Genomic DNA, 18,760 nt, shown 5'->3' with positions numbered 1-18,760 from the left:
CCTATAAGTGGAACTGTACTTACAAAGTGAGTTAACATTTTTAAATTATTTAACATATATTGACAAATTGATAGTTTATACAAATAGGTAGTTAGTTTATACAAAGTTACCCTCCCACTAGCAGTATATGAGGATCCCTCGTTTCTCATTCTCTTGTGTACATTTTATTTTGGTTTTGATCCTTGCCAACTATATCAGTAAAAAATAATATAACTTTACTAAGACTTTTTTGTTATTTACGCAGTTGAGTTTTTCCACAGTTATAGAGCACTAGATAAAATATGTTTAACTGTAGGAATGCTATTCAAAGAATAGGTTTCTTTCTTAAATCACATTAGACTGTGTACACACTTTCTTTTAAAAAAGAAAACAAGGGGGCTTCGCTGGTGGCGCAGTGGTTGAGAGTCCGCCTGCTGACGCAGGGGACACGGGTTCGCGCCCCGGTCTGGGAAGATCCCACGTGCCGCGGAGAGGCTGGACCCGTGAGCCATGGCCGCTGAGCCTGTGCATCCGGAGCCTGTGCTCCACAATGGGAGAGGCCACAGCAGTGAGAGGCCCACATACCGCAAAAAATAATAATAAAATAAAAAAGGAAATAAGGTCTGGAATACTAAGTATCATGACTACCCACGGTCTTTTAATGCTTGGTGAAAATGCCAGCCTATTTAAAGGCAAGTAGAATAAGACATATTACAAACTTATTTTATTTTGAAGTAATGCCGTGTCATCAGCTAGTGGACTTTAAAGCTGTTTCCTTGTTTTTAGTAGATAATTTAGCATTTTTATAATGTCAGTAAATTTGACTTGATTTTCATTGGGAAGGGAGCCATGTTATCGTTCCTTAGGTGCTTGCAAATAAAGTCCTTTCATGCATGTTGTAAGTTCTATACATTTGATAGACTCTTCAAATTGTTTGCAAGTCAAAATGACCCATCCAAAAATTATTAAAATTTCAGTTATCATTAAAAAGCAAAGTCAGCTTCAGTAAAGAATATACATTGTACTGGCCCTTGTTAAGAAAAGAAGCAATGTAAGTGGCTGATCCTATCTTATTAGTTAAAACTAAAGCAATATTAAATGACATCAATTATTATGAAAGGGCTGAAAGTATCTCAGAGAAAGCCAAGGAAGGTTTTCCACTTTTCAGAGGAATTCCCCAAGGTATTCTAAATTGGGATTTGCACTCTGAGTGTAATTAAAAAGAGTAAAGAATGAGTCCATGTGTTCTTCATCATCACATTGGTTGAATTAACCAGTCGTTTACTACTTGGAAACCTATGATTTCTAACAGTTCCTTAAATGTATTGAGAAATGCTTATTTTATTTATCCGTGGAAACCATCAACAGCAGGGAGTTTCTCCCCCCAGTGGCATCAAGGTAACAAGAGAAAAATGGAGGATAAATGCACAGTGAGATTGGTGTATCTTAAAGAGCAGTCAACAGAAATATGAAAATATAGGGGTGATGACATGATAGGAAAAAAGAATGTGGACACAGTGAGGGGAACTCAATCATATTTCTCTTGAAAGCTCCTTCCTCTCTGCCCTTCCCTCACCCCATGCCTCTGATGGGATCACAGGAATTAGCTCTACACTCACGACTGCAGCTCCCACAGTGCTGGAGGGGAGCCCGAGGACCTGGGCACTTATTTTGTGAACGTCTTACACCTGTCCTGATTTCCATTCCAAAGAACAATCTTCTTTTCTCTCACCATTTAAAAGCTAAAATAAATTTGGTTTTAACAAGCTGAAGTACCATTGAAAAGATGACTTGTGGAAGAGAAAAGGGGAGAAAAATCAGAGGGGAAAAGGGGAGATTGGCGAAGCATAAAACAGAGTGATAAGAATGTTCAAGTCTTGAAAGAAGAAAAAGTCAAATTATAACAACTTTAGTGTCAGTCTGTTTAACTGTTCTTATGTTTTGTATAATTTATTTATGTTTGTATTGTTGGAATCCATTTGAATTCATTGTTAGTCTCAGCTTCTAACTTTTCTTAATTACACTCAAAGGGTCTTGTGGTCAGCAAACCACCCATATTTACTCCCAAACATGCATGGAACATATATGTATCTATACACATACTCAGAGGAAGAGAAAGAAGAGCAAGACAAATGATGAAAAAAATGAAATAGAAAAATATAATTAGCAAAGTAGGAGTAAATAAAAAAAAAAAATCCTGTACGGAAGGAAGACATGGATGGAGAGAACTATGTGGAGGATTTATGGTTCCAATCCATCATCCAAGACTGAATGTGAACTCAGATTTCTGTCACTGAAGCCTATGGCCTAATGGCTGTACTATTCTTTGCTTTACATTTAATGTTTGTTTATTTGTTTAGTAACTTTTTTTTTTTTTTGCGGTACGCGGGCCTCTCACTGTTGTGGCCTCTCCCATTGCGGAGCACAGGCTCCGGACGCGCAGGCTCAGCGGCCATGGCTCACGGGCCCAGCCGCTCCGCGGCATGCGGGATCTTCCCAGACTAGGGCACGAACCTGTGTCCCCTGCATCGGCAGGCGGACTCTCAACCACTGTGCCACCAGGGAAGCCCTGTTTAGTAACTTTTATGCATAAAGTACTGTAAATTCTATGAGAAGAGGACAATTAATTTTAGGACTGATCCCTGCCTTCCAAGAGCTCAATGTGTTAATTCCTGCAGACCAAACTTCATATAAAATTTTAAGAATGTTTAATCATCATTTTGCAGATATTTATTGAATGTCCTTTGGGCACCAGGCACTGTGCAGGGAAGTAGAAATACTAGATAGGTAGGTAGGTAAGTAGATAGATAGATATAGAAAGAATATAATCCCTGTCCTCAAATATAGTGTGGCCAGACAGAAGATCAGACTACACATGAGGGATGAGAACTCATGGGACTAAACTGAAACTGGGGTGACGGACAGAGGGGAATGGGGTACAGCTGTGGCTTTCTTTACAAAAGCTTTTATGAGTTCATTCTGGCAAGGTCAGTAGGGCGATAATAGTATTGCAGAGAGAGGGGATGGCAGTGACAAAAACAGAAAATGTAGTGCATTAGAAACACCAAAAAGTCATTGGTATTGCTCAAGACAGTTCCATAAATGATTTGAGAAAGAAGCCGCCTGCTGGAAATGAAGTCAAGGGTCACAGCTTAGATCCTGTTGCAAGACACACAAAGGATTTGAGCTGACCATGTACCAGATACCATCCTATCCACTGGGATATAGCAATTAAAAAGTCACCTTTAAAATCAATGAGGAATTAATAATAAGGAATAAATTTTATATAAGAAACCTATGGTGTGATGAGTGTTACAAAACAGAAGTGTGAGAAATCAGGCTTTATAACATTTTTTTTTTTTTTTTACTAATTTGGATGTTACCAGTTTCTCTCATGCTGTTGCCCAAAGGAGAAAAGTTGGAGCTGTATGTTTCTACCTGCCTGGAAGCTCTGTGCAACAAATTCTCAAAATCAAGTACAGTTATATGCAGAGACATCTGAAATCACAGAAGTGTCTGAAATAACTGCTGGCCCAAAAGTACTCTGCTGAGGGAACAGATGGACGGCAGCATGGAGTTTCTATAAGCAGTTAGGCGGAAACAGTCAGTGTTAGCAAACAACATCCATGGTAACAAGTTTAAGATCCCCAAGAGGATATTTTCCATTATCAGTGGGTAAACATTTGCCAGAAGTTATGACTCACAGAAGCTTCTTCTAACGTGGAGGTGCCCACTCTCCAGAGTGTCTCCCACAGTTAAACATTTCATCCAGTCAGCCTTACATTATCAAAAAAGTATTTAGCATTTTACCTTATGGGTTGTGCATTTAGGATATGTGTCCAAGATCCCATACTATTCTTCTTTCAGATTCCTGAGGGAGGTAACAAGAAAAACATCATTAATGAATTATGGGAATCAGTACTACAGCCCTGAACAACTAAAAAGTCACTTTTGTTTACAAGTAAGATTGAGTACAAGAGAGTTATACCTAATTATTCCTGTATGTATTACATATTCCTGTATGTAATTAGATTTATTTGAATGACCTTTGTATCTATTGCTACCATAACAAATTATCACAAACTTGGTGGCTCAAATCAACAAAAATGTATTCTCTTACCATTTTAAAAGCTAGAAGTGCAGCAACGATCTCAATGGGCTAAAATCAATGTGTTAGCTGGCAGGGGTGTTGCATTTCCTTATGGATATTCTAGGGACAAGTCTGTTTCCTTGCATTTTCTGGTTTCTAGAAGCACACCAACATTCCTTGGCTTTCGGCCCCCTTCCTGCATCTTCAAAACCACCAATGTTGCATCCCTCTGACCATTCTCAGGTAGTCAAATCTCACTCTGCCTCTGTCTTCCACCTCCTCCTTATACTCTTAAACACTCTTGTGATGTCACAGGGCCCACCCAAATAATCCAGGATAATCTCCCTACTTTGAGGTCTTTAATTACATCTGAAAGTCCCCTCTGCCATGCAGGGTAACACAGTCACAGGTTCCAGAGATTAACATGTGGATGTCTTTGGGGGAACCACTATTCTGCCTATCACAGAATAACAATAAAAAGTTGATAGTAGAAACAATGGAAAAGAGATAAACATAATTCATATAATGTTGATTCTTTTACTGCAGTTTTTAAAGTATAGACATATTTCAGTGAGATGAAACTAAGTTTGATATTCCATGTGGCCCAGGCGGTATTTTTCTACTTTTATAACAATGATAGAAGCTAAAAAATGTATACATAGACACTCTTGGAAACCGAGAGGCACACTAGACAAGAAATCAAAACACTTGTATGATGGTATTAGCTCATTTATATACTTGGAAACCTAATAAAAGTCATGTTTTTAAAGGTCTTTTTTTAAGTAAAATGGGAATATCAGGAACCATTATTGGCATCTCCATAGATACTTCGTAAATATGATTTCTCACTCTGCTCACCTCAAAACACTGGTGTAAAAATTACATGAGAAATCTGCATGTGAAAGTCCTTTGTAAGTTACCGAATACCATACAATTCTGAGGGATTTTCACAAGATTCTGAAAACACTTCAATTACCTTAGCATCAATTTAAAGAAACTTGTGATATATTTATTTGTTATTATTCTATTATTATAGGACTTTTATTCTCTTTTTTTAAACATCTTTATTACAGTATAATTGCTTTACAATGCTGTGTCAGTTTCTGCTTTATAACAAAGTGAATCAGTTATACATATGTCCCCATATCTCTTCCCTCTTGCATCTCCCTCTCTCCCACCCTCCCTATCACACCCTTCTAGGTGGTCACAAAACACTAAGCTGATCTCTCTGTGCTACGCAGCTGCTTCCCACTAGCTATCTATTTTACATTTGGTAGTGTATATATGTCCATGCCACTCTCTCACTTTGTCCCAGCTTACCCTTCCCCCTCCCTGTATCCTCAAGTCCATTCTCTAGTAGGTCTGCATCTTTATTCGCATCTTGCTCCTAGGTTCTTCTGACCATTTTCTTTCCTTTTTTTTTTAGATTCCATATATATGTGTTACCATACTGTATTTGTTTTTCTCTTTCTAACTTACTTCACTCTGTATGACAGTCTCTAGGTCCGTCAACCTCACTACAAGTAACTTAGTTCCGTTCCTTCTTATGGCTGAGTAATACTCCATTGTATATATGTGCCACATCTTCTTTATCCATTCATCTGTTGATGGACACTTGGGTTGCTTCCATGTCCTGGCAATTGTAAATAGAGCTGCAGTGAACATTCTGGTACATGACCTCTTTTTGAACTATGGTTTTCTCAGGGTATATGCCCAGTAGTGGGATTGCCGGGTTGTATGGTAGTTCTATTTATAGTTTTTTAAGGAACCTCCATACTGTTCTCCATAGTGGCTGTATCAATTTACATTCCCACCAACAGTGCAAGAGGGTTCCCTTTGCTCCACACCCTCTCCAGCATTTATTGTTTGTAGATTTTTGGATGATGGCCATTCTGACTGCTATGAGATGATACCTCATTGTACTTCTGATTTGCATTTCTCTAATGATTAATGATGTTGATCATTCTTTCATGAGTTTGTTGGCAATCTGTAAATCTTCTTTGGAGAAATATCTATTTAGGTCTGCCCATTTTTAGATTGGGTTGTTTGTTTTTTTGATATTGAGCTGCATGAGTTGCTTGTATGTTTTGGAGATTAATCCTTTGTCAGTTGCTTCATTTGCAAATACCTTCTCGAATTCTGAGGGTTGTCTTTTTCTCTTGTTTATGGTCTCCTTTGCTGTGCAAAAGCTTTTAAGTTTCATTAGGCCCCATTGTTTATTTTTGTTCTGATTTCCATTTCTCTAGGAGGTGGGTCAAAAAGGATCTTGCTGCAATTTATGTCATAGAGTGTTCTGCCTATGTTTTCCTTTAAGAGTATGATGGTGGCTGGCCTTACATTTAGGACTTGAATCCATTTTGAGTCTATTTATGTGTATGCTGTTAGGGAGTGTTCTAATTTCATTCTTTTACATGTACCTGTCCAGTTTTCCCAGCACCACTTATTGAAGAGGCTGTCTTTTCTCCATTGTATATTCTTGCCTCCTTTATCAAAGATAAGGTGACCATATGTCTGTGGGTTTATCTCTGGGCTTTCTATCCTGTTCCACTGATCTGTATTTCTGTTTTTTGTGCCATTACCATACTGTCTCGATTACTGTAGCTTTGTAGTATAGTCTTAAGTGCAGGAGCCTGATTCCTCCATCTCTGTTTTTCTTTCTCAAGATTGCTTTGGTATTTGGGGTCTTTTGTGTTTCCATACAAATTGTGAAATTTTTTGTTCTACTTCTGTGAAAAATGCCAGTGGTAGTTTGATAGGGATTGCATTGAATCTGTAGATTGCTTTGGGTAGTAGAGTCATTTTCACAGTGTTGATTCTTCCCATCCAAGAACATGGTCTATCTCTCCATCTATTTGTATCATCTTTAATTTCTTTCATCAGTGTCTAATAATTTTCTGAATACAGGTCTTTTGTCTCCTCAGGTAGGTTTATTCCTAGATATTTTATTCTTTTTGTTGCAGTGGTAAATGGGAGTGTTTGCTTAATTTCACTTTCAGATTTTTCATCATTAGTGTATAGGAATGCAAGAGATTTCTGTGCATTAATTTTGTATCCTGCTACTTTACCAAATTCATTGAATAGCTCTAGTAGTTTCTGGTAGCATCTTTAGGATCCTCTATGTATAGTATCCTGTCATCTGCAAACAGTGACAGCTTTACTACTTCTTTTCCGATTTGGATTCCTTTTATTTCTTTTTCTTCTCTGATTGCTGTGGCTAAAACTTCTAAAACTATGTTCAATAACAGTGGTGAGAGTGGACATCCTTGTCTTGTTCCTGATCTTAGTGCAAATGGTTTCAGTTTTTCACCACTGAGGACGATGTTGGCTGTGGGTCTGTCATATATGGCCTTTATTATGTTTAGGAACGTTCCCTCTATGCCTACTTTCTGGAGGGTTTTTATCATAAATTGGTGTTGAATTTTGTCAAAAGCTTTTTCTGCATCCATTGAGATGATCATATGGTTTTTCTCCTTCAATTTGTTAATATGGTGTATCACATTGATTGATTTGCGTATACTGAAGAATCCTTGCATTCCTGGGATAAACCCCACTTGATTATGGTGTATGATCCTTTTAATATGCTGTTGGATTCTATTTGCTAGTATTTTGTAGAGGGTTTTTGCATCTATGTTCATCAGTGATATTGGCCTGTAGTTTTCTTTCTTTGTGACACCTTTGTCTGGTTTTGGTATCAGAGTGATGGTGGCCTCATACAATGAGTTGGGGAGTGTTCCTCTGTCTGCTATATTTTGGAAGAGTTTGAGAAGGATAGGTGTTAGCTCTTCTCTAAATGTTTGATACAATTCACCTGTGTAGCCATCTGGTCCTGGGCTTTTGTTTGTTGGAAGATTTTTAATCACAGTTTCAATTTCACTGCTTGTGATTGGTCTGTTCATATTTCTTCCTCACAGTCTCAGAACGTTGTGCATTTCTAACAATTTGTCCATTTCTTCCAGGTTGTCCATTTTATTGGCACAAAGTTGCTTGTGGTAATCTCTCATGATCCTTTGTATTTCTGCAGTGTCAGTTGTTACTTCTCCTTTTTTATTTCTAATTCTATTGATTTGAGATTCTCCCTTTTTTTCTTGATCAGTTTGGCTAATGGATTATCAATTTTGTTTATCTTCTCAAAGAACCAGCCTCATTTCCTTCATTTCGTTTTCATTTATTTCATTTATTTCTGATCTGATCCTGTAATATTTCTTTCCTTCTGCTAACTTTGGGGGTTTTTTGTTCTTCTTTCTCAAATTGCTTTAGGTGTAAGGCTTGGTTGTTTATTTGAGATGTTTCTTGTTTCTTGAGGTAGGCTTGTATAGATATAAACTTCCCTCTTAGAACTGCTTCTGCTGCATCCCATAGGTTTGGGGTCATTGTGTTTTCATTGTCATTTGTTTCTAGGTATTTTTTGATTTCCTCTTTGATTTCTTCAGTCATCTCTTCATTATTAAGTAGTGTGTTGTTTAGCCTCCATGTGTTTGTATTTCTTACAGGTTTTTTCCTGTAATTGATATCTAATCTCATAGCGTTGCGGTCAGAAAAGATACTTGATATGATTTCAATTTTCTTAAATTTACCAAGGCTTGATTTGTGACCCAAGATACGATCTATCCTGGGAATGTTCCATGAGCACTTGAGAAGAATGTGTATTCTGTTGTTTTTGGATGGAGTGTCCTATAAATATCAATTAAGTCCATCTTGTTTAATGTATCATTTAAAGCTTCTGCTTCCTTATTTATTTTCATTTTGGATCTGTTCATTGGTGAAAGCGGGGTGTTAAAGTCCCCTACTACGATTTTGTTACTGTTGATTTCCCCTTTTATGGCTGTTAGTATTTGCCTTATGTATTGAGGTGCTCCTATGTTGGGTGCATAAATAATTACAGTTCTTATATCTTCTTCTTGGATTGATCCCTTGATCATTATGTAGTGTCCCTCTTTGTCTCTTGTAATAGTCTTTGTTTTAAAGTCTATTTTGTCTGATATGAGAATTGCTACTCCAGCTTTCTTTTGATTTCCATTTGCATGGAATATCTTTTTCCATCCCCTCACTTTCAGTCTGTATGTGTCCCTAGGTCTGAAGTTGGTCTCTTGCAGACAGCGCATATACGGGTGTTGTTTTTGTATCCATTCAACCAGTCTATGTCTTTTGGTTGGAGCATTTAATCCATTTACATTTAAGCTACTTATCAATATGTATGTTCCTATTACCATTTTCTTAATTGTTTTGGGTTTATTATTGTAGGTTTTTTCCTTCTCTTGTATTTCCTGCCTAGAGAACTTCCTTTAGCATTTGTTGTAAAGCTGGTTTGGTGGTGCTGAATTCTCTTAGCTTTTTCTTGTCTGTAAAGCTTTTAATCTCTCCATCAAATCTGAATGAGATCCTTGCTGGGTAATCTTGGTTGTAGGTCTTTCTCTTTCATCACTTTAAGTATGTCCTGCCACTCCATTCTGGCTTGCAGAGTTTCTGCTGAAAGATCAGCTGTTAACCTGATGGGGATTCCCTTATGTGTTATTTGTTGTTTTTCCCTTGCTGCTTTTAATATTTTTTCTTTGTATTTAATTTTTGACAGTTTGATTAATATGTGTCTTGGTGTGTTTCTCCTTCAATTTATCCTGTATGGGGCTCTCTGTGCTTCCTGGACTTGATTAACTATTTCCTTTATCATATTAGGGAAGTTTACAACTTTAATCTCTTCAAATATTTTCTCAGTCCCTTTCTTTTTCTCTTCTTCTTCTGGGACCCCTATAATTCGAATGTTGGTGCATTCAAAGTTGTCCCAGAGGTCTTTAAGACTGTCCTCAATTCTTTTCATTCTTTTTTCTTTATTCTGCTCTTCAGTAGTTATTTCCACTATTTTGTCTTCTGGTCACTTATCCATTTTTCTGCCTCAGTTATTCTGCTATTGATCCCTTCTAGAGAATTTTTAATTTATTGTGTTGTTCATCATTGTTTGCTGTTTAGTTCTTCAAGGTCCTTGTTAAACGTTTCTTGTATTTTCTCCATTCTATTTCCAAGATTTTGGATCATCTTTACTATCAGTACTCTGAATTCTTTTTCAGGTAGACTGCCTATTTCCTCTTCATTTGTTAGGTCTGGTGAGTTTTTGCCTTGCTCTTTCATCTGCTGTGTGTTGCTTTGTCTTCTCATTTTGCTTAACTTACTGTGTTTGGGGTCTCCTTTTCACAGGCTTCAGGTTTGTAGTTCCCATTGTTCTTGGTGTCTGCCCCCAGTGGGTAAGGTTGGTTCAGTGGGTTGTATAGGCTTCCTGGTGTAGGGGACTGGTGCCTGTGTTCTGGTGGATGAGGTTGGATCTTGTCTTTCTGGTGGGCAGGACTGTGTCCGGTGGTGTGTTTTGGGGTGTCTGTGACCTTAGTATAATTTTAGGCTGCCTCTCTGCTAATGGGTGGGGTTGTGTTCCTGTCTTGCTAGTTGTTTGGCATAGAGTGTCCAGCACTGGAGCTTGCTGGTCGTTGAGTGGAGCTAGGTCTTAGCGTTGAGATGGAGATCTCTGGGAGATCTTTCACCGTTTGATATTATATGGGGCTCCGAGGTCTCTGGTAGACCAATGTCCTGAACTCGGCTCTCCCACCACAGAGGCTCACGCCTAACACCCAGCCGGAACACTAAGAGCCTATCAGCCACACAGCTCTGAGGAAAAGGGAGGGAAAAAAAGGCAGAAAGAAAGAAAAAATGAAATAAAATTATTAAAATAGAAAATTAAAAAAAAAATTTTAAATAAAAAAATTAAAAAGAGAAAGAAAGAAGAGAGCAACCAAACCAAAAAACAAATCCACCAATGACAACAAGCGCTACAAACTATACTAAAAACAAACAAAATAAAAACGGACAGTCAGAAACGTACGACAAATGGCAAAAGCAAAGCTATACAGACAAAATCCCACAAGGAGGCATACACATACACATTCACAGAAGGAGAAAAAGGAAAAAATATATATATAAAAAGGAAGACAGCAACCAAATCAGTAAACAAATCTACTAGTGATAATAAACTCTAATTACTAAACTAAGATAAACATAAAACCAGAAACAAATTAGATGCAAAAAGAAAACCCAACCCCAAGTCTACAGTTGCTCCCAAAGTCCACCGCCTCAATTTTGGGATGATTCGTTGTCTATTCAGGTATTCCACAGATGCAGGGTACATCAAGTTGATTGTGGAGATTTAATCCGCTGCTCCTGAGGCTGCTGGGAGAGACTTCCCTTTCTCTTCTTTGTTCGCACAGCTTCTGGGGTTCAGCTTTGGATTTGGACCTGCCCCTGCGTGTAGGTCACCTGAGGGCGTCTGTTCTTCACTCAGACAGGATGGGGTTAAAGGAGCAGCTGATTAGGGGGCTCTGGCTCACTCAGGTCGGGGGGAGGGAGGGGTACGGATGCAGGGCAAGCTTGTGGCGGCAGAGGCCTGCAGGACGTTGCACTTTCCTGAGGTGCGCCATGTGTTCTCCCGGGGAAGTTGTCCCTGGATCACGGTACCCTGGCAGTGGCGGGCTGCACAGGCTCCCAGGAGGGGAGGTGTGGAGTGACCTGTGCTTGCACACAGGATTCTTGGTGGTGGCAGCAGCAGCCTTAGCATCTCATGCCTGCCTCTGGGGTCCGTGCTGATAGCCGCGGCTCATGCCCATCTCTGGAGCTCCTTTAAGCAGCACTCTTAATCCCCTCTCCTCGTGAACCCCGAAACAATGGTCTCTTGCCTCTTAGGTAGTTCCAGACTTTTTCCCAGACTCCTTCCCAGCTAGCTGTGGTGCACTAGCCCCCTTCAGGCTGTGTTCATGCCGCCAACCCCAGTCCTCTCCCTGGCATCCAACCAAAGCCCAAGCCTCAGCTCCCAGCCCCTGCCCACCACGGCGGGTGAGCATAAAGGACTCTTGGGCTAGTGAGTGCTGGTCGGCACCCACCCTCTGTGTGGGAATCTCTCTGCTTTGCCCTCCGCACCCCTGTTGCTGCGCTCTCCTCCATGGCTCCGAAACTCCCCCCTCCGTCACCTGCAGTCTCCACCCGCGAAGGGGCTTCTAGTGTGTGGAAACCTTTCCTCCTTCACAGCTCCCTCCCAGAGGTGCAGATCCTGTCCCAATTCTTTTGTCTCTGTTTTTTCTTTTTTCTTTTGCCCTACCCAGGTACGTGGGGGAGTTTCTTGCCTTTGGGGACATCTGAGGTCTTCTGCCAGCGTTCAGTAGGTGTTCTGTAGGAATTGTTCCACATGTAGATGTGTTTCTGATATATGTGTGGGAAGGAAGGTGATTTCCACATCTTACTCCTCTGCCACCTTGAAGGTGTCTAGGCCAACTTTAAAATGACTATTCTCAAATTTAAGCCCACAATTAAAATATGACTTGGAAATTCAGGGTCCCTCAGCATAAAGGGAAAATTGATTTATTTGATCAGCACACTGACTGGATTTGACTGTTTTACAAAAATTTTAAATCTTAATAAGAAATGAAGTTGTCTTTTTAAAAGTCATTCCTTTGAATGTGTACAGAATTGAAATGTTAGATAACATACAAAGATGGTTCAGGAATTATTCTTCTCTGGGTGCTAGTGCTGCACTAAAAGAGCAGCAATGTGCTGCAGATGGTTTTACAACAACATTCTCTCTGTGGCAGGATGGATTTATGGATTTCTGGAACAGTGATATGAAGAGCCTCCTCCCAGAATTGTGAATGTGAAGGAACCCACTGTCACTGGGATGTGGTCCAGAAAGCTGTCTTAATACTTGAAACAATGACAACAAAGTTTCAGCAAATATTTAGTAAACACTAAGTGTATCAACCATGTTGGTCATTATGACCTCCCAGTCTGACCTGATTGATTTTTCTTAAATGCAATCAAACATCACCATCATCTCCTGTCTCCAAAAATGTGCATACACATTCACGGTATGCAAAAGGAACAAGGTCCCAAGCATGTTTATAGGGAGCATGAGCCCTGGAACGTTAATATACAAAGTGCAAGGCCAGCAGGACATTCTTGAACAGACCAAACTGAAAGATTAATTTAATGGGAAACATTCAACGCTTCTAGCTATACACTGATTATCGAATGCAACTGTATGAAGAGTTTTATTATTTATTATCTAAGAACCAAACTATGCATTACATAGTAAGCTAGCCCTCTAAGACTGAGATCACTATAGAAGGATAGTTGATTTAAGTTTGCTGAACTGAAAGATAATAGGGCATTTCATGAAAGAAAAAGTATACTTTTCTAAGAACCATGAATTAGAAGAGTCCATTTCCTTCAATGTAAGTTACATTGTCCAAGATAAAACTTGGCAGGATCCATAGTATCACAGACTTATGTCCTTTGGCATAAATATCCATAGTATTTTGGCCACCTCTGAAAGCAAAAGAACTGTGAAGGCGAGATGGAATAGAGAATAAGAAAGAGCCAAGGAGAGGCTCTGCCATTATTTTTTTTAATTTTGGTTGATTGTCTTATTTTATCTTGTTTTGTTTTAAGGTAATTTCACAATAAATAATGGAAGAAAAAGTATATAACTTAGGACAAAACAGATAAAAATAATTTTTAAAATGAAAGTTTGATGATAACTAGATTTCCTCATTTAATAGTAATCTATTCTAGAAATTTTTCATATTTCATATGTGAAAAACAAGTATACCTGATCCCTTACTGGCAGGGAGAATTAATTTCTCTGATAATTACACCTAAGTATAACTGGCTTTGTATGATATATTAAAAAATGTAAGTAAACTTCACTCTTCAATGTTAACATGAACAGCTAAAGGGAAATATAGTTTAAAATAAAACTATTTCCTAGTGTCATCTTTTTTTAATTGACAAGATTAACTTGAGCACTAAGAAAATGAAATATAACCTTGGATTATAAGGCAAGTGAGATGCCTCAAGATCTATTTTTGTGAATATTATCTTCTAAAGCATATTTCCAAAATCTTTTCACTGTGATTGATGATATTTTATAGAAGAAAAATAAGTTGTATAAATTTATTGAAAATGAAAAAAAATACTCATATAAAATTTATCTCATTCACATAATCCTTGACTCTGCAAACTGAAGTTATCTGTGAGTAAAATATAACCTTTGTTCTGGAACTATAGCTTTGCTACATTAAACTTTACATCATTACATTTTTCAAAATATTGGACCAACAAAAATCAAAAATCATCTTTTTACGAACTTGGAAACAAGATCAAGTCATCCTAAATTAGTGGTGAGAATGTAACTTATTGTTATTATTCCACAAGATAATAGTCAGATACCAAGGTATGTGCACAATTCTATTTTAATGAACATAACGGATTCTGAGACACTGACCATTTTTATGGCATACAGCACTGAACTATGTAAATGACCCAAATCTTTTTCAGGCTATGTCCCTAATGAGTCACATGGGGTAAGTACTTTACCACCTCTATTTATTTTAAATAATTTACATCTGTTTTTCTTCAGCAACCCAAATCCGATGTCAGACTTTGGATCATTTTATCACTTACGTGGCTTTGCCTCTTGACTATTACGCCCTCCTTCAACTTCCGTATTTCCATTTGTTCTCCATGAATTCACTTAGTCCTCCAACCTCTTGCCTCCCTCCCTTTTATATCAAGCTGTAAATCTGCTATTGGATTTACTAGTTTCTCTACTCTGCCAGCACTGATGGCCTATGTATTATTTCATCGAAACACACACTAGAATCTGCCACGTCCTTGGTCTTTCTCTGCATCTCTCTGGAAAATTCCCAATACTGCAGCCAAAGTGGTTTAAAATGGAGAATTTGGGGGATTATTTAGACCAGGATTATACCTCCCCTATGATTTAGTCAAGTACTGCCATTATCCCCAGTTGATTCCCTCATATAATGGTGACTATAATTTACTGATCACAAGAGATGTTGCAGAGATTAATCGTAATGAGTTTGTGTATACCTTCTACAGTGTCTGACATATGGCAGCTGCTCCATAAATGTTAGCACTTTTCTACTCCCTTTTTAATTCTTAGGATGCTGAACACAAGAGAAACAGAGACATGCTATGGCTAACACTGCTGCCACAAATGTGTTGCTTTCAGTCAGAGCAGCATTCTTGACATTGTTTAAAACAGGATATTTGATTACTTACCTTCTCTTATTACACTCAGATATTATACCAAAGCTCTTCCTCCTACAGTCTCTTACCCTGTGTCAGCATTCTGTAGCCTCGGCAGGTGATGTCAATCTCTATTTCGTTAAGATTATTCAGACAACCTTCAAAGCGCCAAGGTCTCCCCTTTCCCACCCCCGCAGCCTCGGATTAACCGTATAGCCTTCTACTGCAGGTGTTTTCTGAAGCTGTAGGAAAGTACCGATGTTAAGGAATCTTGTGTTTATTCAGAAATATATAGTTTTTTCTAATGATTGTCATGGTTCCTTTCTTAAAAGAAATCAGAACAGTTGAGTGCATATGGTATGAGGAATTAGGAATCACACCTGAAGTTTAGATGTTTGGATAGTTTTACAGTATTTACATAATCCATGGTGGGTATGAATACAGATCAGCAGTAAAGTCTTACACTTACATTCACAAGCTTTATTTCTAAATACTGAAAATGTTTGGTCCTTAAAATGCCATTTTCAAAGGTATAAGTACTTTGAAATTGTAGGTACAATTTTGATTATAGTAAAAAACAAAAGTTATAGCTTTTTGTTCTTTTGAGTTCATGCATGATTGCATACCAACTGGAAACATTATGCAGAACTGGTACTGAAAATATAGCCTGGGGCCTGCTTATGGTCTTTTGACATGCTACCTTCTGTTATTCTGCTTAATTCATGACTCTAAAAGGCCAACAGCCCTCTAAATGAACTTCTGAGGAATTAGTGATCATAATGAAAATTGCAGCCCTTATTCTCTACTGTGTGGGTTGGCATAAGCATGTATGGCCACATGTAACAGGGTTAGAAGGAAAAATAATGCTTTGCCCTCTGGAATTTGACCCTATTTGAACTTTACTCATGTTTCAGGTGTCTACGGACTTCTTTACCATTGAAATAGGACAGAATTATAAATAATGGCTTCAAATGGAAAAACAGAAAAGTTAGCTTTGCTTGGGTCAGCGTTTTGAACCAGCACCTGTTTTCTTCTTTGATTACTGAGCAGCTCAGTATGTAACAAGTTCAGAAGCAGAAGCTATGTCATAATAATACATGATGTGAGTATAAGCAATTAACCAGCCATACTATGTATGTCTCGTACCACAGTTTCATGCTTGACTAGTTATGCCTTCCTCTCCAGTATCATCTAATCACAAGGAGACCAAAGACTACAATGATTAAATAAGTAAATTTTTAATGGCAGAAACTAAGTCAAATATCTATTTAGAATGGAGACCATTTCTCTTCCCTCCTTTAGCTGCCTCACCACCTAGCCCATTATTCCATCACAGTGGGCTTCTGTTGTCCAACTAATATAACTTATCACACTCTTCATTTGGTTTTGACTTTGTAAACTTTTGCAGAGTGAGTGAAAACCTTTATTTGGGTTTTCCTACTTGAAATTATCAAACAGCTGATTAAAATACTGAAAGTCAAATGTTTTCTATGAATATTCATCAGAATGTTAGAACACACTTGAAAATTTGGACTAATTTTATGGTGTGTAAGATTTTCCTTCCAGCTTAGCTCAATCTTAAAAAAAAGTAATACCTACCACAAAACAATTTGAGATTCATCAAAATTAATATGAATTGGTCTGAACTCTAATTAAAGTGAACATTTTACTGTAAGTAAATCATACCTCAGTATTAAATAAATTAGTAAACCTCAAGCCTTCTTTATTTGAGGCCAATCTTTAGACCCAAGCCACTCAGGAATCCTACCCAATGCTACCTCCATGTACTGGTCACAGTATCTGCTAATGGTGGAAGTCTGTTGTTAGCTATGCAGCTGTGTTCCGCTCAAGATAGACCCCTCCTTCCTCTTCTGTGCTATAGTACTTCCCCAGTTCAAGGCAGCCTGTGTCTGGAGTCAGGTTGGGTATGGTTAAAGGAATGGGAAGGTCTTTTATTGGCTGTGGTTTTCATGGATTCTTTCCTCTTTCTTCAACTCTCTGCGGACTCCAATGTGAGAATTCCATGCACCTTTAAATCTTGGACTGAACAACCAACACTCTATAAATCAGCTGGCTTCCATAGTCTGCTTATTGTCTTCTTTCTTTCCTACTTAAAATTTTTCATTTTTTATGGGGAAAAAAGAGTATATCTTTTCTAGCTTCATACTAGATTTCTACATTTATCTCTATCTTATTGGGCAGGGGAGACAGGAGAGTATTTAATGGTCAGAAACACAAATTAAATAAAAGATAATTTAATCCAATTTTTCAAATGAGGAAACTGACTCAAGTACTTGGAATGCATATACTGAACCAGAGCAGCATTTTTGGAGAAAAATACTAGTTGACCTTGATGTTACAAATATATGTTTATATTTTTTAAGTGCATACACACAAACACACACACACATGCATATAAAATTTTATTTAGAGAACACTTACAGGGTACTTGCCATATGTCAAGTACTGTTTTACATGCTGTATAAATAGTAACTCATTCACTCCTCATAGTAAACTAGAAGGCAGACACTATTATCTCTGTTTACAGACAGAGATGTAAAGAGGTTTGCCTATGATCACAAAGCTAGTAAGTAGTAAGTGACTTGAACCACTATGTTATACTGCATCTCATGATTTGGAAAAATCATGCTTACAACATAGGCAGAATAAATATTATCATTTCTACTGGGCAAATGTAGAAACTCAAGCAGGAAGCATTTAAATGTTCTGCTCAAGGATAGCTGGATAGGAACAGAGCTAATCCTGGAACACAGAATGAAAAACCAGTTCTCCTGATTACTATCCAAAATTTCTTTTCATTATACCACATTGTCAAAGCTTCTCAACTTATGGTAATTATACCAGGCAAGTATGTTTGTTCAATTCTAGATATAATTTATCAACGTTAAATTTTAGCACTTTCATGAATTTTTATGAAAACACAGGATAGAAAATAAAAAATTTAAATTGCTACATAAATTATATGAACAGTATGCATAAAGAAACAAGCCTCAAACACAGTATTTCAGATCGATAGTTTTTACCATTTCAATTGAACAAATGTTTATTGAGTGCCTAATGTATCCAAGTATTTAAACTATGGGCTCAGAGTTGAAGGGTAAGCTGTGACAAAGCAAGAGAGTGTCGTGGACATATATACACTACCAAACGTAAAATAGATAGCTAGTGGGAAGCAGCCGCATAGCACGGGGAGATCAGCTTGGTGCTTTGTGACCACCTAGAGGGGTGGGATAGGGAGGGGGGAGGGAGGGAGACGCAAGAGGGAGGAGATACGGGAACATATGTATATGTGTGACTGATTCACTTTGTTGTGGAGCAGAAGCTAATGCACCATTGTAAAGCAATTATACTCCAATAAAGATGTAAAAAAAAAAAAAAGACTAAAAGGTAAGATATAATCCCTGACTTTTAAGTTCCCTGATCAGCCAGACAAGCCTACTTTTCAAAAATTAATTTTCTTCTCAAGGTATGGTTTCACACAGGGCTTGAATTTTATTTTACCTTTCCTAGCAGTAAAATGTAAATGAAATTGAAATCGCAGTAGGAAGATATCTTGTTGAATCATGGCAATGTGTGATCTAAAGTAAATCGTAT

At 37.9% G+C, this 18,760-nt stretch overlaps 1 long non-coding RNA gene across 1 annotated transcript in view; it reads left to right on the top strand.

Annotated features, from left to right (window-relative positions):
- Nucleotides 1-17,665, top strand: part of LOC116746723 — a 357,871-nt gene extending 340,206 nt beyond the window's left edge. Inside the window, exon 3 of the long non-coding RNA XR_004347855.1 lies at nt 16,060-17,665. This is a non-coding gene — a long non-coding RNA (uncharacterized LOC116746723). The remainder of the gene's footprint in view (nt 1-16,059) is intronic.
- Nucleotides 17,666-18,760: the final 1,095 nt, after the last annotated feature.

Source organism: Phocoena sinus, chromosome 21, assembly GCF_008692025.1.
Source record: "Phocoena sinus isolate mPhoSin1 chromosome 21, mPhoSin1.pri, whole genome shotgun sequence".
In the NCBI taxonomy this organism is placed as follows: Eukaryota; Metazoa; Chordata; class Mammalia; order Artiodactyla; family Phocoenidae; genus Phocoena; species Phocoena sinus.
The sequence above is the reverse complement of the archived record's forward strand: the minus strand, read 5'-3'. Positions and strand labels throughout refer to the sequence as shown.